The sequence below is a fragment of the Leuciscus leuciscus genome (assembly GCF_965113295.1).
Source record: "Leuciscus leuciscus genome assembly, chromosome: 4".
Lineage (NCBI taxonomy): Eukaryota > Metazoa > Chordata > Actinopteri > Cypriniformes > Leuciscidae > Leuciscus > Leuciscus leuciscus.
This window is the reverse complement of record NC_138728.1, coordinates 47,275,915-47,299,808: the sequence shown is the minus strand read 5'-3', so window position 1 is coordinate 47,299,808 and position 23,894 is coordinate 47,275,915. Positions and strand designations below refer to the sequence as shown.

Genomic DNA, 23,894 nt, shown 5'->3' with positions numbered 1-23,894 from the left:
AGTTTACATTTGAATTACTGTTATACAGTGTTGTGTGTAATTAATTTCTATGTAATCTAAAAACTGTAATTTAATTTACTCCGTAATTTAAAGTAAAATCTGATGTAATTGCATTAAATGCTGCATAAACTATAAAGCAATTCTGTATAAAACAATAGTGGATTTAACATCAAATTTTAAAAGATATATTTTTTCAAGAATAATTCATGCAATTGTATAATGTTTATTTGAAAGCATTAAAAGTGCAGTTTCTTGTCTCTCCTTGTATTGTTCAAGTGGTTGAGGTTGATATGGGATTTAGAAAGTAATTAGTAGGCTAATAAGTAGACCAATACTTCCTAGAGATAGTCATTATTACATTAATCTAATTACACTGTTGAAGATGTCATTTGTAGTTAGTAATATAAGTAACTTACCCAACTGTTATAATATCAGAGGTGAAACTGGAAGAACAGTATGTTATTCAACCTAATTTTAATTTTCATGTGGGTGCAATCCTGCAGGTATTAAAAGAACATGGCAGCAGCTGAAAATGAAATATAAAAACATAATTCAATCAGGTAAGGCTTGAACATATCATGGTTGTAGTCTACCTGACTTTACAAACATTTGACATATAAATAACTAAATAGCATCCAGTGTCTAGCAGTGCAGCAGCATTTTTGACATGGGTCTAAATGTTCATTCTCATTTGACTACTCAGCCAACAGAAAGAAGGCAGAGGCTCGCAAAACGGGGGGAGGACCTGCACCACCACCTCTGACAAATGCAGAGGAGATGGCCCTGAAACTGAATGCTGGAAGGCCAATGGCTGAGGGAATTCCTGGAGGGACTTCATCAGAGCCAGTCACTCCAGAAGATTTAAGTGCCTTCATAAAATGTAAGAGGTCTACCTATGTGTTGTGTTTTTATATAGGCTATTTGTGATATTTCCATTTATTTTACTTTGGGGTGGGTTTTTCGTTGGTACCAACAGATTCTGATGGTAAAATTTGTCTTTTGGAGCCTCCTGTCCCAACAGAACCACAGGCAGTTGTAAGTCGCCTACTCAATACACCAGAAATTATTACAAATAGTGTTATAAAGTGTACTCAAATGCTCATCTTCACAGGATGATGGGGATGAAGAAACAGTTTCTGCTGCCACAGAGAGGCCTACAGAGGTAATGTTAATATTATGTGTCTATCAAATAATCTACACATTCACATTTCTTCACCTTTTTTTATGTGGAGTAGCCTATAGAATCTAAGTTTAAATCTAAGTATAAACATGTATTTTTATCTCTCCCCAGAGTGTGGAAGAACAGCAGGAGGACGGTCCATCAACTTCTGGTGCACAGATGAACACAGTTCAGAGATTTTCAGTAAATGCCACAGTTTAATATTGTAGAATTTTAGAACTACATTATGTAACTGTAATCTACTGTATTTTCAGTTGCCAGTTAAGGAGTTATATAGACTTCTTCTTATTAAAAAGATAGAAAAAAACAGCAAAGAACTTGTATACTTGGGACCGCCAGATCCAAAAGGCAGATCTGGAAATTGAGATTCTGAAACTAAAGCTAGAGGTGAGTGCATGGTCACAGGTGAATTCTAAGTATTGAAAATATATTAAAATCTTTTTTTTTTTTTTTTTTATGTGTAGGAAATAAAGAACACCATATAAATTGCTGTGATTTTGTGTTTATTCATTTTTATTTTATTTTGTGGTTGGTTGGTTGTGGTGGATATAATGTGTATTAATCTGTGAAGACATTTCGGCATATCATATCCCGGACTACCCTTCCCTCCTGGAAATCTGCCGGGTTGATGGGGTCTTCCTCTGGGTCTTGTATTTGTAGGGCAGGGTGTTGCTCCCCTCTAATTATGGCAATATTATGGAGAACAACACAGGCCACAATAATGTCGCAGGCCCTTTCAGGGGTTACCCTGAGGTGACGTAGGCACTGGAAACGTGCTTTCAACAGGCCTATGGTCATCTCCACCCGGGCTCTCGTCCTGCAGTGTGCCACATTGAAGCGGCGCTGGGGGCCTGGTTCAGGTTCTGGGTAAGGGGTAATTAGTGTTGGTCGGCATGGGTAACCCCTATCTCCCAGCAGAAAGCCATCAATCTCTCCTGTAAGAAAGTTCACATTGCTTTAGAGCTGCATAGAAGTTCCCCAGTAAGTGTGTAGTGCATACATTGAAATACATGCATTTACTTACCCCTTTCCAGTCTGTTGCTCAGCGTTGACTCACGATACATTCGTGAGTCATGAACAGAGCCGGGCCACTTGGCCTCCACATTTGTAATGAGATGTGCAGCATCACATATGATCTTGACAATGCAAAGAATGAGACATGTTATAGTATTGTGATGTAGTCTTTAACCATTAGAAACAACAGGCTGTCAGTGTACCTGCACATTAATACTGTGGATGGACCTCCTGTTGACATAGTCCGCTTCATTTTCGGAAGGTGCAATGATGGGAATATGTGTGCCATCAATGCATCCAACCACATTCGGAAATCCTAAAATGAATTCTAATTATTACAGTTTTTTTGGATTGCTTACACACTAAAATTAAAAGTAGTACACTATTAGCAAAACCTTACACTCAAGAAGCAAAACATCAGCCCATATTTGCACAACTATAAGCACATTGTCAACCTCACACTTGTTGCAAAACTCTACACACAGTGATTTGCAAAACACTAAACACACTTAACATACATTACACACAAAAATCTATCATGAAGTCACTTCCTTGCAATACCAAAGCACTGACTGTCAAATTACCGCACCGTCCAACCAATTGGTTCAACACAGTCATCAGGTGTGCAAACACTTGTTTGCTTAATTGTAGACACACCAATCAGGTGTATAAGCACTATAAAAAGCAGCAGGTGAGTTCATCAGTCTTCAAGCACAATGGAAAGAGTCAGAGAAAGAGTAAGACGAGGAGGAGGAGGAGGAGGAGGAGGAGGACGAGGAGGAGGAGGACGAGGAGGACGAGGAGGAGGAGGACGAGGAGGACGAGGAGGAGGACGAGGAGGAGGACGAGGAGGAGGACGAGGACGAGGAGGAGGACGAGGAGGAGGACGAGGACGAGGACGAGGACGAGGACGAGGAGGACGAGGACGAGGAGGACGAGGACGAGGAAGGGGAGGAAGAGGAATCAACAGAGGAGGAATCAACAGAGGAAGAGGAAGAGATGGAGGCCATGCTGGAGGTAGAGGAAGAGAAAGAGGAAGACAAGAAGGTGCTCAAAGAGGACCGAATCTGACAAATGAGATCCGCGCAACACTGGTTGACCACGTTGTCAACCACGGCCTGACGCTGAGGGAGGCTGGACTGCGAGTACAGCCAAATCTAAGCCGATACACAGTGGCAAGTGTGATAAGAACATTTCGACTGGAAAATAGGTATTGTAAAAATATCATCATATCAAAAACATCTGCACGGTTTCAGTAACTGCTTACAGTACTGTATTCTATGCACTATCAGCACTTCTGTTACCTTTTCCTGTGAAATTACTGTACTATTGTATACTGTTTTTTTTTTCTACATAGGATTGAGGGTCAGGAACGACAAGGGGGAAGGCCTCCTATGTTCACAGAACAGCAAGAGAGGGAGATAGTAAACATGGTTTTGGCCAACAATGCTATAACACTCAATCAGCTCCAAGCTAACATTGTCAATAACCACGCCACTTTCAACGATATCCATCAGGTCTCAACATCAACACTGGCACGCATCCTAAAAAAAAACCATATTCAAATGAAGCAAATTTATCGAGTGCCTTTCGAGCGCAATTCTGAAAGGGTGAAACGACTGCGGCATGATTATGCAGAGGTATGTATTCACTTTAGCAGTGTGATCTTGCATACTGTCTCATAATCTTTTACTGTACTGTAATATGTATACTAGATCTACACTGAACTATACAATTTTGCCTGACACTGTTCTTCAGAGAGTTTTACGAATGGATGGAGAAGAGATCCAGCATGAGTTCATTTACGTAGATGAGGCTGGGTTCCACCTGACGAGAACACGAAGGAGGGGAAGAAACATCATTGGCCACAGGGCTATAGTCAATGTCCCAGGGCAACGTGGGGGTAATATAACACTCTGTGCAGCCATTACACAGAATGGGGTCCTCCACCGCCATGCCCATATGGGCCCTTACAACACAGCACTCATACTTACATTCTTGGACCAATTGCACAACATAACAGCAGCAAATCAAATCGATCATATGCAATACATTGTTGTCTGGGACAATGTGTCTTTCCACCGCTCTGCTCTGGTTCAGAACTGGTTTCAGCAACATCCACATTTCACCGTCCTATATCTTCCACCATACTCTCCATTCCTCAACCCTATAGAAGAGTTTTTCTCGGCATGGCGGTGGAAGGTATATGATCTCCGTCTCCAGGCTGAGGTACCCTTCATCCAAGCCATGGAGGAGGCCTGTGACCAGATGGAGGTAGCAGCAATGCAAGGATGGATTCGTCATTCAAGACGTTTCTTTCCAAGGTGTCTTGCTAATGACAACATTGCCTGCGATGTTGATGAAATTCTCTGGCCAGATCCAGCTAGGCGAAGAGACAATGTCTAGTTTTATTTTAATTTTTTTACAGTAAACTTACAGTACAATACGTAAAGTGACATTTTGTTACAGTATTATGAATCTCCATGTCAACATTTTGGGCGTGTTGAGAAATAAATGAGTGTCTTCAGTCTGCAACATTGGTCTTGTGTAGTGTTTGGTGAATTTACATTATATTTGTACTTTGTTGATGGTAGCCTACTCTAATCATAGGGAAGTAGAAGTGCTAAAAGTGTTTTAGGTTTATCACAGCAGAGTGTAACTCGTGCAAACAGAGTATAGTAATGTGAAACGTGTGTGTTTCATATGGTAACAAAGTGTGGTTTTTAAACAGAAGTGTATAGTTTTTACAAGAGTGTTTAATTATGCAAAGGATCTGTAGTGTTTTGCTAATTGGGTGTGTGGTTGTGCTAATTGTGTGTAGTGTTTTGAAAACACGGGCCCTGTTTTGAAAATTGTGCTTAAGCAATCCAAAAAAACTGTAGTTTACTTCCAGGGGTCGCAGCAATATGCTCTTAACTGAACGTCATTTATCAGGTTAGCCTCATTTAAACCGATTTATACATCACTGACCTGCAATCCTGTGAAACTCCTCTTTGATGGCTCTCACGGGTTTGTGCCCAGGAAACAGCACAAAAATTCGGAGAAAGCGCTTAAGAGCGAGGCACACTTTCCTTACAACTCTGCAAACAGTAGCCTTACTAATATGTTCTGCATCCCCAATGTTATACAGAAAACTACCATTTGCAAAGAAACGTAATGCAACGCAAAGCATCTGCTCGGATGTTAGAGCACGGCCGCGATGGCTGATGTTTCTGATGTAAGGATGGATGAGATTATGGATGTATCTTATTGACTGTAAAGAAAAACGGTACCGCTCAAATAAAAATGAATATGGATATGACAAAAAATCCACTCTGGGTCTCAAAATCCTCTCCCGACGTAAATGCAACTCCCTACGGATTAATGCAGCCTCTTCATCCACAGCATCGTCCATAAAAGGACATGCCATTTCATTCACTTAATTTGATGCGCTCTGCGTGACTGAAATGTGCGCAATGAATGAATACCGAAAGAATGAATGAGGTGTTTAAATACCACTTCCTCTTTAAAAAAGGGGAGGAGACCGAAAGAAACTCTGGGTTTCCCGAAGAAAACCTGCTCCCGACCAGGTTAGGTTCACAGAGTAAGTTGCCATGGTAACTGACTCTGAGTATAAGTTACCTCTCTTTCTGAAACAGGCTTGACTTACTCTGCTTTCTCAGGTTTAACATACCTCCCATTCTGAAACAGAAAACTCAGAGTTTCCCTCATTTCAGGGTTAACATACTCAGAGTTTTCACTTAACCTCCTTTCTGAAACAGGCCCCTGTATTTCTAAATTTTAAAGCATCCTGAGACCTCTTCCATCAGCGTCATCTTCCCTGAATAGAAAACACACAACCAGAGTAAAACTGTTACATTAGTGTAACCGTGCTACTTAAAACACGCAGGACTTTTACCCTCGTGATACACAAGTAACAGATGTACACAGAAATATTATAAAAATGAAAAATGTATTTAAATAGCAGTTTAAAAACTACACACAGTAATATGCATGACCAAGAAGGCAGAAACACACACAATAAATGTAGCTTACTGCTCCAGTTCAATGGCTAGGGGAATGTTAAACTCTGGCGCCCCCTGGCTGGCCAGCGAATAAACAACAGTGAGAGGTTACAACACAAATTTCCCTAATGAAGTTATATCTAGCACAGCACACAGTCACACGTGAGTCACGTACGTTTTACACAGCAAAAGCAAATAGCAGGTAATAATAACATACAAGTGTAAGCACTGCAAAATGAACCCCACACATTAAGAGATACAATTCTACAACTACATTAGTTTAATCAATAGCCCTTCAAACTCTTTTACTCTAATACGGATGATGACATGGACAGTTGACAATACAACAGAGAAATGCAAACAAGCAAAATATAGCAGTTATATGCATTTAACAGAGTTTCATAAACCACGGTCAAAAGTCCTTCACTCATTCGGACGTCTGTCGCAGTGAAGGAGCGCACCAGGGAGGGCTGCCTGCTGGCTTAAATTAAACACGTTGTACCGCTGGCTCCTCAGTAATATTGGACGCACCTGTGAACAGAGACTTGCAGATACACGTGCACACCTGATAGGCATTAACCCACCCTCACAGGGGCCGGTTTCACAAAGCTATTTTAGACCGGTCTATAGTGTTAAACAAGTCTAAAATTTGCTCATAGACTAGTCTAACGCAAGTTAGACTGTTTCACAAAAATAAAGACTGACTTAATTTAGACCAAAAAAATTTGACATCTTACCCCCAGGCTAACTTAGGTCTAAGACTCTGGCTGCGTTCGAAACCGCATACTCACTGGGTGCTTTTCAATATCCCTCCTCGTCTCCTCTCTCCTCCGTCCTCCATCCTATGACCCGGAAACCGATCGAGCTCAGCCATCTTGAAGGACATCTCAATTCTCTAATTGCACCGCGAGGAGTCGAGGATCGAGGAGTTAGGAGGCTACCTGAGGAGTCATGAGCGAGGATACACAGGTGTATCCTATGCGGAAGAGTTTTATCGACTTAAACGTGACGCACGTCTAAATTCTCCTCCCCCTTCACATCGGTCACAATCATTTTAATTTATACTTTACCTTTGCAGTTTATATAAACCACACATCTCACATATTTCAACAGGGTATCTTGCTTTATTATTATTTATTATGAATTTCTTAAATAAACAAACTTCAACAACATAAGGGCAGGTCCTTTGAGCGCTGCTGATGACGCGATGAAGTGACGCTTGAGTGATCAAGTATTCCAATGTTTTAAAAAAAGTTACATTCGATTCCTCCGTCCTCGCGTCTTTTCCTTGCAGCCTTCCCTCGCATCCTACAGGGGGTGGAGCTGAGACGCGAGGAAAGGAAGCGAGGAAAGGAAACGAGGATGCACAAATAAGAAATGAGAAGCACCCACTGAGTAGGTACTTAATGTCAATAAGTACTTACTTAACGAGCACTAAAAGAGTAAGTACTTTATAGCCAGATCTCGTTAAGTATGAATGCGAGCCGTACATCATCCGCCATGTTGACGTTATCACAACAAGTTAAAAGATTTTTTTTTTTTTTTACTTAAAAGATATTAGCGACAGGTTTAATTCATCTATCTGTAAATATCTTGATGTTGACGAAACTTGCTCATTTTGTATCTTGTTGAAGAAACAGCAAGCCATTTATTTTGTGAATACATTTATGGTTGATTTTATATTTTAAACCCTAATGTGACCCAGTTTTATCCTTAACGATATTAAATTAATTACGAAAATCCAAAATCATCATCTCTTGAATATGTATGTTGTTCTTTATTTTATCCACTATTTTTCACCCACAGCCAAAAGTGGCTTAAATCTCCTTACTGTTTTCCGCTTTTTCTTGTTGAATTTATAAATAACAATAAAAAAGAATAATTTTTTGTATGTATTATGATGAATTATTTAAAGTTATTTAACCTGGTCATTGTTCTTTTTTCCTGTGCATAAAATATCATATTATGATTTATGCAAACCCATTATATTTCTTATTTTATCCATTCATTGTTAAATATACAACCATGGTATTTTTCCCTGATCTTGAATGTAAATAAGTTTGGCAGTAAAAAAATGATATGAGTGACAGGTGCACTAACACCTCACAACATCAGTAACTCGACAGCCCTACCTAGAATGGTTTTCCATAGCGTTTGTAATGTCTGCACAAAGGAGACGGACAGCTGCTCGAAGATCTCGCCTTTGGAGAAAACTGTTGATTTTATGCTCAAAAAATGTAAGTATCACTCCTTAAACATTTTTATTACCCCAGAACAAATTGTATTGCTAGTCCACCCCAAAACTTACACATAATAATAATGATAAATGCTGGCCAATACTTAATTATATTACCTTTTGTTTTACTGAAAATGATATAATTTAATAAAACAAGCAAAATGTAATTTGTTTTGTCATTGATGTTTTGATATTGTCATATGCATGGATACTCTAGATGAATGCAGTGAAAACATTAACATTTTCAGTCAAGCAATGAATTAATGCATTAATTAAATAATTATATTTTATTTATTGACAACAATAAGAAGGCAGAGGTTGTTGCGTGCTGCGCTGTGCTTCACAATCTGAGGCAATAAGAGAAGGTGGAGTGATGGAGGGACTCATAAGGGCAGGTGTAGAGATCATCTTCATCTTCACCATCATCTTTCCTTGCAGGCTCTGCTCCACCACAAAAGATCTGCAGCAAATGCACAGAAATCAAGAATCAGAAAAGTGCTGTAGTAGCTCTGTTTGAAATTACAATAATTTAAATAAACTACAACAATATGTTGTGATTCATTTCTGTAGTATACTCACTCAAAGCCTTCTTCAGCCACTCTCCACCGGATAAACACACATCTGTTCATCTGACCCTGTAACATCCAGACGAGATTCACGTTACCTCTGTGATTTATGAGCTCAACACTACATTTACATGCTGAGGTTGTTGCTGATGTGTTAACTCACTTTTTATCCAACATAAATGTTCCTCAAATTATCAACAGTACAAATAGACAAATAAAATATATAACTTATGTTTAGTTACTTTCTAGATTTGTTTATTTACTTTACTTACAGCACATTTGTCCAATGTAAACAGTGTTGACAACTGTGAATTCTCTTAATAATAGCACACATTCATCACTCAGATGTCTATTTCATGTTGTGATGTGCTCTTCTGCTATACTTATTAGAAGATTTTCCTGTCAGATGTAAATAGACATTTAAAATAAGCGTCTTTAAGATGTATATGGTTTATGTAAATCCACTTTGGAGACGTAAGTGTGCTTACTGGAACTCCCCTGTTAGCTATACATAATAAAACGTGTTTTTACAGTAAAATCACAACTATACTACAATGTGTAACGTCTTTACACCTTCAACAATTCAACAGTTTACTCTACAGTAGTTCAACACATGCAATTTGAACACAAGGAACCGTGTTTACGCACATTTGAAAGCACCCGCGTCGCTGATCTCTGCGATGTCTGATAATGACGTATCCTCTCGCGTGGCCTCCTGGGATAGAAGAGTATCCATCGGTCAAGCACTCGAACTTCTCGCCTACTCTTTTGTGAATACTGATGTTTCAAACATACTACTCCTTTCACATACTGTTTTCTCCTACTATATAGTAGGTAAGTAGGCATATTCGAACGCACTATAAGTATACGTACGTCCGAATCTCGCGAGAATTAATACGTCAACCAGGAAAATCTCGCCTACTCTTATGAATACTTAGGATTCATGCATACTTTTTCACTCGCCTACTGCTTTTCCCCTACTATATAGTAGGGAAGTATACAGTTTCGAACACAGCATCTATGTTACCTTGGCAACCAGCAGTAACAATCAGTTACATTACAAACAGCCAAAAGAAAAGGGAAAATGGCTCATAATTTAAACATTTCCTCTTGTTACTACATTCTCCGCTAAATTTCCCAAGTAAAATATCCTTGTAACTGTTATACTCCTCCAACAAACACATATCTTCCGCTGGGGTAAACGGCACTGAGCGGTTGAATGCGCTTACTCGATCCGCCATGTTTTTTGTTTTGAAAAGTGTCTTATTTTACCCAGAATGCATTGCAGTGTAGTCCTACCTAAGATAGTCAGAGTCTTAATTGCTTTGTGCAACGCTCTGATTTAGATGTCTATCTGAAGTCTGACTTTCTACTACTGTATATCTAAGCCATAGTCAAAGTCTATCTTTGTGAAACTGGCCCCAGGTTGTCAAACAAGTGTTCCCCTCCCGTTACATTAGCGTCTTTGTTTCCATAGCGAACAGTCTAGTCTAGAGAACATGCGCCGTAAACGGGCTTAATGCTAGTTTTTTTTAAACCATGTCGAGCTCACGTTCTCTCCAGATATGAAATAAAGTATCAATGGGTCTGTCCAGTAACTAATGATGAACATAAGGCGAACCGCACAGTTTCATTTGCTCACGCGGTGCGGTGGACTTGTGACTAAGCAGTATGCCGTGACAGAAAAATCCATGCTTTCAAAGGTATAGGCCTATTGGTTTTTTGTTTTTAAATTTGGATAATCTCTTAATATCCAATACATTTTCAGAGTTTGATAGACAGGTAACTTTATATTTGTAGACATTGTTAGACTGATTAATTCATAGATTATCGTTTATAAATATAAATTATATGCATAATAAATGATGATCCTATCTGTCATAATTTATGGCATTTAAAAAAAAGTTTTGAAAAGTGATAAATTATTTAAATAGGAATGGGACAAATTACATAATAATGTAGTCATAATTTAAGTAGTAAATAAATTAAAAATGGAAAAAATTATCACATCCCTGCAGATTTGTCAAAAACATGATTACTGGTTCAGAATGACTGCTTAAGGCACACCAACATATACTGAAGAAATAAATACAACAATCAAATGTAAAATAATGTGTTCTGCTGCATTTTGACATATTTAAGCTCATGTTTTCTCATGGTTTATTGTTGATCTTTATTTTATTTAATATTTAATTTGATTATTATATTTTTTTTTTAAAGGATGTACCGAATATTCTTCAGTTTTATGCAAAACAGAAATACAACAAATAGAATATCAGATCTCTGTCATATGGCCAAAAATAAATGCAAAAAAAGAAAAAAAAAAGAAGAAGCTTTTTTGCATAGTTGTTTGACACATGAAAACTGTAACAATGTATCTTAGAAGGTTTAACTTTGCTCTCACTTGAAATGTGTCCCCACATTAAGTCCTTGAATTTGAGGGTATTGGACCTGGAAAGTCCTTGAAAGGTCCTTGAATTTGAAGTTAACCAAGATTTGGGAACCCTGCTTATACCACCACCTTCAAAAACCTGTGTGTGTGTGTGTGAGAGAGAGAGAGAGAGTGAGTGAGTGAGTGAGTGAGTGAGTGAGTGAGTGAGTGAGTGAGTGAGTGAGTGAGTGAGTGAGTTGACCCTTGGCTCAAGGGAAGCAGCAAAAACAAGGGACACACGTAAACCAAATTATAAGCTCAAAAGTAATGTTTAATTAATAACAAAATAAGGCAACACTAAATAATAAAATGAATACAATTCAAGAAAATAACAGTGTTTCTGTATCCATCAGCAACATCAGTGTGTAAAGCACATGGTTGAAAGTGTAATACAATGTTGAAATGTAAAAGCAGAAGGTAACAAAATACAACACGAGCAAAGTCCTCCCTCTGGCTCAGTTGGTGATCTCCTTTAAGAAGCGTCTGAGGCACAGTCACAGGTGTTTACAATTTACTGCCAATTGAGATGATTTGTGGGCAAAGGTACCGAACAGCAATTCCCAAAACCAACAGCAGAGGTCGTCACACCCTTCCCCATAAGACAGGGACTCCCACAAAGATCCCTGTAACAAAACATAAAACTCAATAAACAGTCATAGGATAAACACAAGTTCAGGACCAAAAGACCGCTCCCAAAAACGCCAAAGGGAATAACACGTTAATGGATTATGATCCGTATATATATCACAATAGGTGCACTGGATTTAATGTAAACAGAAAAATGCTGCAAGGCCCAAATAAGGGCAAATGCTTCCTTTTCGACAACAGAACAATTACGCTGGTATGAGTTCAACTTTCTCCAAAAGAAACAAACTGGATGGTCTATTCTGAGAGTACCAGCCAGCGGTCCCCACAAGGAAAATGGATTAATTAACATACTAAATGATGTTTTTGGAAAATGTAACAATGCAGAAGGTTTCCTGCGATGGGTAGGTTTAGGGGTCGCGTTTGTGTGTGTGTGTTTGGGGACTGATGGTACAGTGTATAGCTTTGAAATAAATATCTCAAAGTGATTGCAACCTGTGACTGACTTTAGTGCATCACGTACTGATAACTCAAGCCTGTGTGCAAGATGGTGGATACTCTCCAGCAAAGGATAGTCTTTTTTCAGCCTTGTGATAAGACCACCCTCTCTTCCAGTCATCACAGATGCCCCATCTGTTATGCAAATAAGATGAGATTTGAGATATTCATCATCCAGATCAGCTTCCAGTAGACTCTTTTTAAGAGCTTTGTATTATGGCATCAGCAGTTATTCTTTCCTCCAGCTCAATCAAATCCAAAAATATGTTTTCTGTCTCACCTTCCCCCGTCACATCTACTCTGAGGTAAAGGATAAGGTAGTTTCTCCCAAATGCAGTGCTTTCATCTACTGTAAGACAGATCCAAGAACCAGCACTTTTATTTATTTTTTATTTATTTTTTTATTGGCAATGTGTTATTATATTAATGCAAGAGTGATCAGATTTGTTACAAGAGCCGGTTTTTACTCCATTCATTTCTTGTAACTCAACCAGTCCATTCATTTTTGAGAAGGCTAACTTCTCCTTTGCAACAAAATATGCTGTTCTAAATGAATGCATGTCTTCAACGTTTCTGTCTAGGTGGGCAAAACGTCTTTCTTCTTAAGAAGAAGCCGCTTGACATCTTCCAAAGAAAACTCTCGGAATACTGTCAGCAGAAAAGTCGAATGCTAAAATCTACAGCAGTTAATAGAAATGCATGTGATGGATTTTAATTAATCACCTTTAATTAATCAACTAACATTTGTTTTTCTTGCAGGAATGACATTCATATTCTTTTAAATGTGTCCAAACTCTTTGGGGAAAACTTGTGACTTTGATTGTGTGTGTGTGTGTGTGTGTGTGTGTGTGTGTGTGTGTGTGTGTGTGTGTGTGTGTGTGTGTGTGTGTGTGTATAAATAACAATTAAGGGAAGTGAAACTAGACAGATGACTAGTTCTCAAACCTTGTGATAAGTAATCACAAAATCAGAGTTTGCTTGTGCCAGTGACAGAGGAAAAAGGTTGGGGCTTTTGAACCAATCATATTGAAGGTGACATGTTAGTCTTATTTGTTTTCTCGATTCTATAAAAACTGTTGTATATGTGTTTTACGGTGGGAGTCTCAATGGAATTTGTCTGAGATCCGCCGGCCTTGCTTCTTGGGAGAGATTCCCTGAGAACTACTCGGGAAGATCTCCTGGCCGTCATTAAAGCATTTAAAGGACATTTGCTTGAGTCTGTTTGTCGATTTATTCCTGCGCAGGAAGCTAGTTTAGGAAACTAGGAAGGAAGCTAGTTTAGGGGAACAAGTTCATTAGGTGACTATTATTGAATGGGGACGTCGATTTGTAGACGAGACCCAGATAGTTAGGTTTAGGGAAAAATCTACCACATGCACAAATGGCTTCTTTTAAAGTTGCGTACAGAATTGTCCAGTGCTCATTGTCCCTGCTGCTCTAGACATGGTATCAATTATGGTGGATGGGATGAGACAAGCGCTGCCAAATTAGAAGCTATACCCCTGTCAAACGACACAGTTGCATAACGTATACACAACATTTCAGATGATCTTGAGGACCAACTCATGGAAAAACTCAGAGACACACGATTTGCACTGCAAGTAGACAAGGCTACTGTCAGCAAGCAAGATTGTTTGTTCATTTCATATGTCCACTTTGTATATTCTGAGTCACTGAGAGAGGATTTGCTGTTATTCAAGTATGTCCAAACTAGGGCGACGGCTGATGAACTCTTTACGATTCTTGACAGTTAACTGATAGAACATGATCTGAAATGGGAAAACTCTGAAAGCGCAATGGACACACTGTGTTATTCACAGGGAGGCGCCCGCGTCAAAGCAGCTCAGCCCGAACTAAACGAGGTCTTGACGGATGTTGTGGTCAATTTCATCAAAACCAGACCCCTGAAAGCGGCAATGTTCTCCGCACTTTGTGAGGAGATGGGAGCTGATCATACAGCTTCGAGGCAAGGTGGCTGTCCCGAGGCAAAGTGTTGTCACACGTTTTTGAGCTTAGAGCAGAGATTTGGTCGTTTTTGGAAGAGGTCCTCACATGTTTGAGCTGCAGGCAAGTTCAGTGATGAGCAATTTCTGATGAAACTGGCCTATCTTAGCAATGTATTTGGAAAGCTGAACGAATTAAATCTTCACCTTCAAGGCAGAGACAAGGACCTACACCTCACCTAGCAGACAAGATCACTGCATTCATCCGAAAGCTTGAGGTATGGGGCAGGCACCTTGATCAAGGAAATAGCTGAAACCACTACTTCTGGAGCCACCACAGTGATCCCATGTATTAAACAGCACATCTCTACATTGAAAGAATTGTTTCAAAAGTACTTTCCAAACATCAGCGTCCAGTATGACTGGAGTATCGATCCTTTCAATACAGAAGGTTGGTATTTTAATTTTATTGACTATGACTTTTTTTATTATAGTCATATATTGTACATTTATTTATAATGTATGCTATTTAAAAACATTGTTGTCAAACTTATTCATATTCTATCTGCAGCACCAGCAGATTTCAGCTCTGCAGAAGAGGACCAATTCATTGAGATGACGAGCTACTCACTCTTAGGCTGAGGTTTCCAGTTCAGACACTGAGTGAATTCTGGCTTGGAGCGAGTATCCACTCATTGGGCAGAGGAGTCAGACCATTCTTCTTCCCTTTGCTGTGGGATCTCTGTGAGAAGGGATTTTCAGCTGTTGCTTCACTGAAAACCAAATACAGATCTCATCTTAACATTGAGCATGACCTGAGAGTGGCAGTATCAAGCCTACAACCTCGCTTTGAAAAGATGTGTACTACAAAACAGGCTCATTGCAGCCACTAAAATAGTGGATAAGAGTATTCATTGTTTGTCAATTTTGTTCATTCTTTTTGCATGTAGTTTTCAAAGTGACAAAATGAAGCAAAGGACACAACTAGTCCACACTTTTATTTTCTCAAAGGCAAAATTGAATTGAAATTGAAATTGAAAACACAATTGAATTATTATTATTGTTATTTACTTTTGAGTCTTTATTTTCTCTAATTGAAAGTTTTTAATGCTGTTATTTGATGTTATGTTTTTAAAATGTGAGGATAATAAAATCAAATATAACTGTTAAACTTAAAGCCTATTTTTTTTTACCATTTTGTTGGGGCGATTGGGGACTGGTGGGGCTCGGAACCCTTCCCTACCTCCAAAGTGGGGAATGGCAGAAAAAGTTTGAGAAGGACTGGTGTAGGGGGACAGAATATACAGTTTGTACTTTAGCCCAATATAAATGTGTATTCCCTGCATTACCTAATTAATTCTGCAGACTTGTTATTCTTTCTTTAATGTTCATCATAGCTACTGCAAGTAATACCCTCAATTTACAAGTGTAATATGCCAAAGTTTCAGAGTGTTATTTCGCGATTAAAGAGTACCAGTTTATTATAGATTAAATGTGTTAGTTTCCATCAGTGCATCTTGTGGGCATACATAGAATTGCTATTCTATTTATTTGCCTAGTATCTGTATTAAAAAGGCTCTAAATTGTTGTAAAATTAATATCTGTAAAGATGATTGCTATCATACTTGTAAAGTTAAAGTAATTGTATAATTAATGTGATTTAATATCTGTATTTGTTCCAGAACCACACATCTGTACAATGTGAATTATCATCGGTAAACTAATTTAAAGGGTCACTTGATGTCATTACAAAGTTCTGACCGACTGTCTGCAGGGGTTTGTGTGTGTGTGTGTGTGTGTGTGTGTGTGTGTGTGTGTGTGTGTGTGTGTGTGTGTGTGTGTGTGTGTGTGTGTGTAGTGTGTGTGTGTCTGAATGATATGGAGGGAATTTTCTCACAAATCTGCCTGGACACGTTTTGTGGTACAGGTATGTGTTTGTATGCATTAGGTTTGGTATTCGTTCAAAGCGTATGCAATTTGTTGGATGGTTTGTATTTATTTGTGAAATATTATTTAGGCTCATTAATTTATATTAAAAATACAAGATGTGTGTGTGTATGTGTGTGTGTGTGTGTGTGTGTGTGTGTGTGTGTGTGTGTGTGTGTCTGTCTGTCTGTGTGTGTGTGGCTCTGTGTGTGTGTGTGTGTGTGTGTGTGTGTGTGTGTGTGTGTGTGTGTGTGTGTGTGTCTGTCTGTCTGTCTGTCTGTCTGTCTGTGTGTGTGTGTGTGTGTGTGTGTGTGTGTCTGTGTGTGTGTGTTTGTGTGTGTGTGTGTGTGTGTGTGTGTGTGTGTGTGTGTGTGTGTGTGTGTGTGTCTGTCTGTGTGTGTGTGTGTGTGTGTGGCTCTGTGTGTGTGTGTGTGTGTGTGTGTGTGTGTGTGTGTGTGTCTGTCTGTCTGTCTGTCTGTCTGTGTGTGTGTGTGTGTGTGTGTGTGTGTGTGTCTGTGTGTGTGTGTTTGTGTGTGTCTGTGTGTGTGTGTGTGTGTGTGTGTCTGTGTGTGTGTGTGTGTGTGTGTGTGTGTGTGTGTGTGCGTGCGTGTGTGTGCGTGTGTGTGTGTGTGCGTGCGTGCGTGCGTGCGTGCGTGCGTGCGTGCGTGTGTGTGAATGATATGGAGTATTGGCATTCGTTCAAAGCTTATGCAATTTGTTGGATGGTTTGTATTTATTTGTGAAATATTATTTAGGCTCATTAATTTATATTTGTAAAATACAAGATGCGTGTGAGAGAGAGAGAGAGAGAGAGAGAGAGAGAGAGAGAGAGAGAGAGAGAGAGAGAGAGAGAGAGAGTTGGTTTGGGAAACGCTTAACCACTCGCCTCAAACCGTTAGTCTGCTATGAGCGAGAGATGGAGAGGAGGAGCCCTAGAGTAAAACCCTGCCCTCTGTTCAATATTCCTTTTCACTGGGAAATACGTCACAACACTGGAGAAAAGTCATTTGCAACTTCCGGTTCACGCGGCCTTTAAAGGATCATTCAAACAAAATGTTAGTGCAACTACTGTTACTGAATGCTAAATTATACTCACTGTATTTGTACTTCAGGTGACTATGAAATGCTAAAAAGTGGTCCAAAAGAGCAGCTGTGCAGTCTTCTGTGGAGAGCTCTGATGACGTTCCCAAGAGGAAAAAACGTCCAGTGTGTCTCGGCAGCTCTGATGAAGGTATGAACCTGAGAATGTGAAAGAAGTTTACAAGTAAACAATTAAAGTAAATCTAAAATCTTTTTTTTTTTTTTTTTTTACAGATACTTCAGTACCTCACCCCAAAAAGAAGAGCTGGGTGAACTGTACAAAAACTGGTAGGCCTTTCTTAGTTTTAATTCTTTTACTTTATCACTTGTGCACATTTTCATATTAAAAGTGTTTCGGGGTTTTCAGAATACCACAATTTCATTAGTTGATTGATACCAATAACGGTACATTTTATAGCTATTCGTTTGTTCCTATTTTTTAGTAATTCACTTTTAATTTACAGTGGAACCTCAGCTGCCATTTCCCCCAGCATTTAAACCGAACAAACCAACCACACTATCGCCTTCAAGACCTGAAGATTCAACATTCATTCTTGATGCAACATTAAGACCAGCGCCTCCTAGAGAAACCCAGAAGAATGGTAAATGCAAAACATAATTTGAAACTTAGTTTTGACCTTTATTTGATTGAATCAATATTGATTCTCCCAGATCTCCTGAGCCTACTCACTCAGAGAATCATCAGCATAGAGAGTGAGATGAAGGTGATGAGGAGCTCAACAGCAGCCCTGTATGAACTCTATGCTCGTGCCCTGGGTGATGGGACTAGTCAGCGAGTGGAGGAGATGAACCTTGATATGTGTGGCACTATGGAGGAACTCCTCTCTCTTGAAGAAAAAATTAAAGAGGAGACATTTCGGAATAGAGTGGTATGTTAATAGTGAACTATCCGTGAATATATTTGCCAAAAAAAAGTGTTAGAATTAAGTTAAAGGGATAGTTCACTTTGAAATTAATTGTTGGTATGTTTTAGCTTACCTCAAGGGCATCCAAGATGTAGGTGTCTTTTTTTCCGCAGTAGTTTCAATTTTGATATTTTTAGGTCAAACCGTTCTTGTCTGTCAGTCATATAATGCAGGTCGATGGTCACTGTCTCAAAGAGTATGCACAGAGTCCAAATTAAAACAATTCCCCATCGTAAGTACACATTGATGGCCTAAGACACGAAACGAGCGGTTTGTGTGAGAAAACGAACAGTATTTATATCGTTTTTACCACTTATACACAGCCATGTCCGAGTGATCTGATCTGACGTGTACGCAGACTGGTGCATAGATATATACATACTAGATGTCGCCTTAAAGACATTCGTTCCAATGAACTGCCGTAGACAAGGCGACATCTAGTGTGTATATATCTATGCACCAGTCTGCGTACACGTCGGATCAGATCACTTTGACGTGGCTGTGTATAAGAGGTAAAAACTATATAAATACTGTTCGTTTTCTCACACAAACCGCTCGTTTCGTGTCTTAGGCCATCAATGTGTACTTACGATGGGGAATTGTTTAATTTGGACAAATCAAAATTGAAACTACTGCGGAAAAAAAGACACCTACATCTTGGATGCCCTTGAGGTAAGCTAAAACATACCAAAAATGTATTTCAAAGTGAACTATCCCTTTAAATAACAAAAGTTATTACCATTTTGAAAATGTATTCCATCTTGTAGACACACCATTTAAGTCTTGTTGGAGGTCCAAACCCTGGGGAAAACACCCGTTGGGTGATGCGGGCACTGGCCTCCTACAGTGTTTGGAAGGAGTTTAGTCTGAAAGGGAAGAGACCACTAAACTTGAACATTTTGAAGGTCATAAAAAGTAAGTCCAATATGTTAGTGACCCAAAAAACCTGTATTGCCAGTACTTTTTAAACCATTGCTGTATATTTATGGGATTTAATTTTACAGAGGCAGTGATGATGTCCAATCCTAAAATCCGGCAAGCAACAGTGGAGGACATTGTGGCAGACACACTTAAGCATGCTCCAGCAAGGTGTCAGAATGTAAGCTCCTTTGGTGCAGTTTTCTGTAAAATAGTTATTTTTAGGGATGTCAGTTTTCACAAATTCCCATGATCGATCGTCGTTTAAATTAACGATCAATTAATTGATTAATCGTTAGCCTTAATACTGCGATATGCGTCTACTGCAATGGCATAATATGGCCAACAGCATGACAGTCTCCAAATGCTGCTCAAAACGCTATGTAACTTACATCATATCTTGGCCACAACATATCACGTTCCCACGAATGAATATGTAGTGCCCACGATACGTGAACTAAACATACCCTCCTGTTCAACGTAGTGATCAACGCTTACCAGTGATGAAGTCTAATAAAGCCTGGATTTCGTGCTATAAGCTAACATGATTAGCGCATCTCACCTCGTCATAATTTATATATAGTTGACATCTGACATTCATAGTAACAAATAAAATATTAAAATGAAAGATATGATTCATGGTTACTCACATAGAGCGCAGCTGCAGTTTTTCTTGTTTCGTTCACCAACTGCCGAACAACCGTCCGTTCTTTTTCATTTGGTTTAATGGCGGGTTGCGAACCAACATCATAGGTGCATGCCGCCACCTACTGTTATGAAGTGTGAAGAGAACCGGTTTTCTCATGTAATCCCTATATCCTATTTTTTTTAATCCACTTATCCAGTAAATACAATTACATTTGTTCATTTTAAAATTTGCATTTTTCAATGTATTTAAGATTAATTTATATATTTAATTATTATTTATGGATTTATAGTATATTTATAGTTATCTTACATGATTAATATAATTAAACCATCATATTTTAAATAAATTATATTGACCAGCTGAATCTAACACTTAATTTCAACAAATGTAAAAGTCAAATGAAAAACAATTATGTGCAATTAATTGTATAAAACTGAAATATACTTTTCATTTTGCCAGGACCAGAGAAAAGGTGCGCAGCAGCATGATGACGATGATGATGATGAAGAAACACCCCTACAGTACTTTTTGAAGACGAATAAGACTTTTTGATTCAGTAGAAATTTTTCATTTTTTTCCAAGATCAAATTAATTAAAATGAATGCCAAATTGTCACTTCTCAATAACTTTGTTAACTTTTAAAATATATATATAGTAAAAATTATATGTTAATATTTATTACCTGGGAAATGGCATTAACTAACTGCTGATTGAATAAAAAAAATAAAAATAAAAAAAAATAAAAAATTAATTATGTATATATATATAATATATACGAGTGCTGATAAGGTAACACACTGAATAAATGCTGATTAAATGTAGGCCTATGCAGTGTATTTTGGTCATTGCTACGACTAATATGGTCCTTTGATTTTACATCCCTGCAACATGCCAGTTTGGTCATTGAGACGTCCTCATCACGTTCTTGCGACGTACCACTATATAACGTTGCCACGATGATTATGGGAATAACAAAGTTACGTCGCTGGAACGTTATGCGTTACGTCGCTACGGCGAATATGGTCTAGTCCGGTTACGTCTTCACAACGTAACTGTGTTAGCTGGGAAGTCATTTAGTTTGTTTAAAATTATTTTAAACAACACGAGCAGAATGAATTTGTGTGTAAATCGTGTGTAAAGTGGTTCTGCCGTAAATTTTCGGATTCATTAAAATGTTCGTATTTTCCAAATGTTAGTTGGTACGAAAGAAATCTACACCTGCTCCCAGCCACATGTAAATAGAAGACATTCGCTTTTGAGAAGACATGTTGAAATCCTTCGTTTGGTGTCATAATATGATGCCCATATATAGTTGTCAGTCGGATTTAATGGGCGGGATTTATGGTAATTGAGAATGAGCGTGCACACGCGTCCCATTTACGACTGATTGGAATTCATTAACACACACACACACATTTCACTATCACATCTGACGTTTACGAAGTATTTGTGAATCAGGAGAAGAGTTTTCGGGAAGGTCTCTTTACGCGCAAATCACTCACATATTTACTCGTATATTTACGAATGTTTCATGAATGAGACCCCTTGTGTTGTTAGACTCTGTAAGTTCACAAAACTTTACTCTTTCACCTAACTAAAAGTCAATATTTTTGTTCAGTGTAGTGTAGTATGATTACAATTAAATGTGTGTTTAATTGACTAGAACAACATAATGATATTGAAAGTATTCTGTTCACAGATGTAAAGTACAACACATTTCTATTATGCTAAGACACCTCTCATAAATTACATTTTATTGTCAAATATTATGTAGAAAACAGACAAAAATGTCAACAATAAGTTGAATTGGATTATACTGTATAAGCAAATGTATTGGAAAAATACATTTCAAGTGCATTAATGTACACAGTATATATTATAGACTATATATTATAGACTGCAATTCGAACTATGCCTGTTAAATTACGTGGAGTAGAGGTATAGTTTTCAAATTGTGCAGCAAGAATCCCAAAGGCATTCTCAACTACTCTTCTGGCTTGTGAAAGGCGGTAGTTAAAGATCCTCTTTGGTTGGGAGTGGTTTCTTCCAGGATAGGGCCTCAGCACATTCCTCCCTGTATTAAAGTGAGAAGGAAAAATGGCATTTATAAATACAGGCTACAGTTGAATATTATTAAACCAAGAATGAAACATTTTAAAATGATGTGTGTATGAATGTATGTATAAACAAAAAAATATATATGTATAAATAAAAAATTTTTTTAAGTATTATATGTATCATCTATACTCATATATAAGGTAACATGTCACATCAGTGTCACATGATCCTTCACAAATCAGTATTTTATGAGGATTTGATGCTCAAGAAACATTTATGATTATTATCACTGTTGAAAACCGTTATTTACTTCAGGCTTCTAGCTTTTTTATTTCAGGATTCTTTTATGAATGGAAAGTTCAAAAGAACAGCATTTATCTGAAATAGAATCTTTTGTAACATCATAAATGTATTTACTGTGACTTGTGATCAATTTAATTCATCCTTGATCATTTATTTGATTTCTTTCCCCAAAAAAATAAAATAAAAATTCTTACTGACCCCAAACCTTTGAGAAGTAGAGTTTAATGTTACAAAAGCTTTCTATTTCAGATAAATGCTGTTCTTTTGAACTTTCTATTCATCAAAGAATCCTGAAATAAAAATGTAAATAACGGTTTTCAACAGTGATAATAATCATAAATGTTTGAACGTACTCGGTTACTAACGTAACCTCGGTTCTCTCTAGAAGAGGGAACCGAGGTTACGTTAGTAACCGAGTACGTTCTCTTACGAGAGGTCTCTCGTACTGCGTAAGTATCTTACGCTAGGGGACCCAATGTAAAACGCCGTGCGTGCTAGGATCTGACACCAAAGACCCAAGGGCGAAAGCCCGGGGTTCATATAGTGCATAATCACCAGGGGAACTCACAGGGAGTCCGGGAAGAGGGAGGGGCGGAGCCGCGCTCTTCCACATATAGCAGCGTTCCTCAGACGCAAATTACATCATACAGACAGGGCGGAGTACGGCCTGAACTGATGGAAAATTGCGGGGCGGCGGCCAGATGAGCGAGAGCGCGGTCTCGCGCTTCGGAAGCCTGTCGGCGCTGCGAAGTGGCGGCGGTGGGCGGAGGCTGAGGCTGTGAGCTCTGAGCAGACGGTTTCGCACGGCCTGCTGCAGAACTGGAGCGCTTCGGCAGGAAGTGCTTCATAGCCTGTGACGCTTTCTGTACCTCGGCGAATCTTTCCGCGAAATCTTTGACGGAAGTTCCGAAGAGGCCAGCGGGAGAAAGCGGAGCGTCGAGGAACGCGGCGCGCTCAGACTCAGACATCTCAGAGAGTGTTAGACACAGGTGTCTCTCAGTCACAGTGAGAGAGGCCATGCTCCGTCCTATGGCCTGTGCAGCAGACTTAGTAGCGCGGAGAGCGAGGTCCGTAGCACTTCTCAAGTCTGGCACGCAAATTGCATCTGGTCCTTTCTCGTCCAGCTTTCGGAGGAGATCGGCCTGGAAAATTTGCAGTGTGGCCATAGTATGCAGCGCTGACGCAGCCTGCCCAGCGGCGGAGAAAGCGCGACCGAGCAGGGTTGACGTCATGCGGCAAGCTTTTGAAGGCAGAGCCAGCTTAGCGCGCCGTCCAGCGGAGGGTGGGCAAAGGTGGGCTGCTGTCGCTTCTTCGACCGGCGGCAGCAAATGGTAACCTCTGTTTTTAGCATCGTCAACAGCGGAGAATGCTAGCGAAACAGAAGAGCGCATTCTAGCTGAGAAGGGGGCGTTCCAAGACTTAGCGACTTCTTTGTGTAACTCAGGAAGAAAGGGCGCTGGTCTGGACGCAGGCGAAGCGCGCTCCCCAGGAAGAAAATATCCATCCAGCCGGTTGTGAGCAGGCTGTTCAGGCGTAGACAACTCGAGGCCGAGGCTCGCCGCGACTTCAGTGACGAC

The 23,894-nt window shown here is 39.2% G+C and overlaps 3 long non-coding RNA genes across 4 annotated transcripts; 2 read left to right on the top strand and 1 right to left on the bottom strand.

Annotated features, from left to right (window-relative positions):
- The first annotated feature begins 944 nt into the window (after nucleotides 1-944).
- Nucleotides 945-1,352, top strand: LOC309496569. The gene is made up of 3 exons (XR_014205165.1): nucleotides 945-1,035; nucleotides 1,112-1,162; nucleotides 1,292-1,352. It is a non-coding gene; the product is annotated as an uncharacterized lncRNA (long non-coding RNA).
- A 1,799-nt stretch (nucleotides 1,353-3,151) lies between these two features.
- LOC309496562 lies at nucleotides 3,152-4,596 on the top strand. 2 transcript variants are annotated; one of them, XR_014205156.1, is made up of 3 exons: nucleotides 3,152-3,404; nucleotides 3,559-3,834; nucleotides 3,953-4,596. It is a non-coding gene; the product is annotated as an uncharacterized lncRNA (long non-coding RNA). The 2 variants fall into 2 exon arrangements; XR_014205157.1 differs by having other exon boundaries at nucleotides 3,153-3,404; nucleotides 3,552-3,834.
- A 12,823-nt stretch (nucleotides 4,597-17,419) lies between these two features.
- Nucleotides 17,420-19,502, bottom strand: LOC309496564. The gene is made up of 4 exons (XR_014205159.1): nucleotides 19,392-19,502; nucleotides 19,129-19,255; nucleotides 18,102-18,311; nucleotides 17,420-17,622 (listed from the first exon to the last, which is right to left on the bottom strand). It is a non-coding gene; the product is annotated as an uncharacterized lncRNA (long non-coding RNA).
- Nucleotides 19,503-23,894: the final 4,392 nt, after the last annotated feature.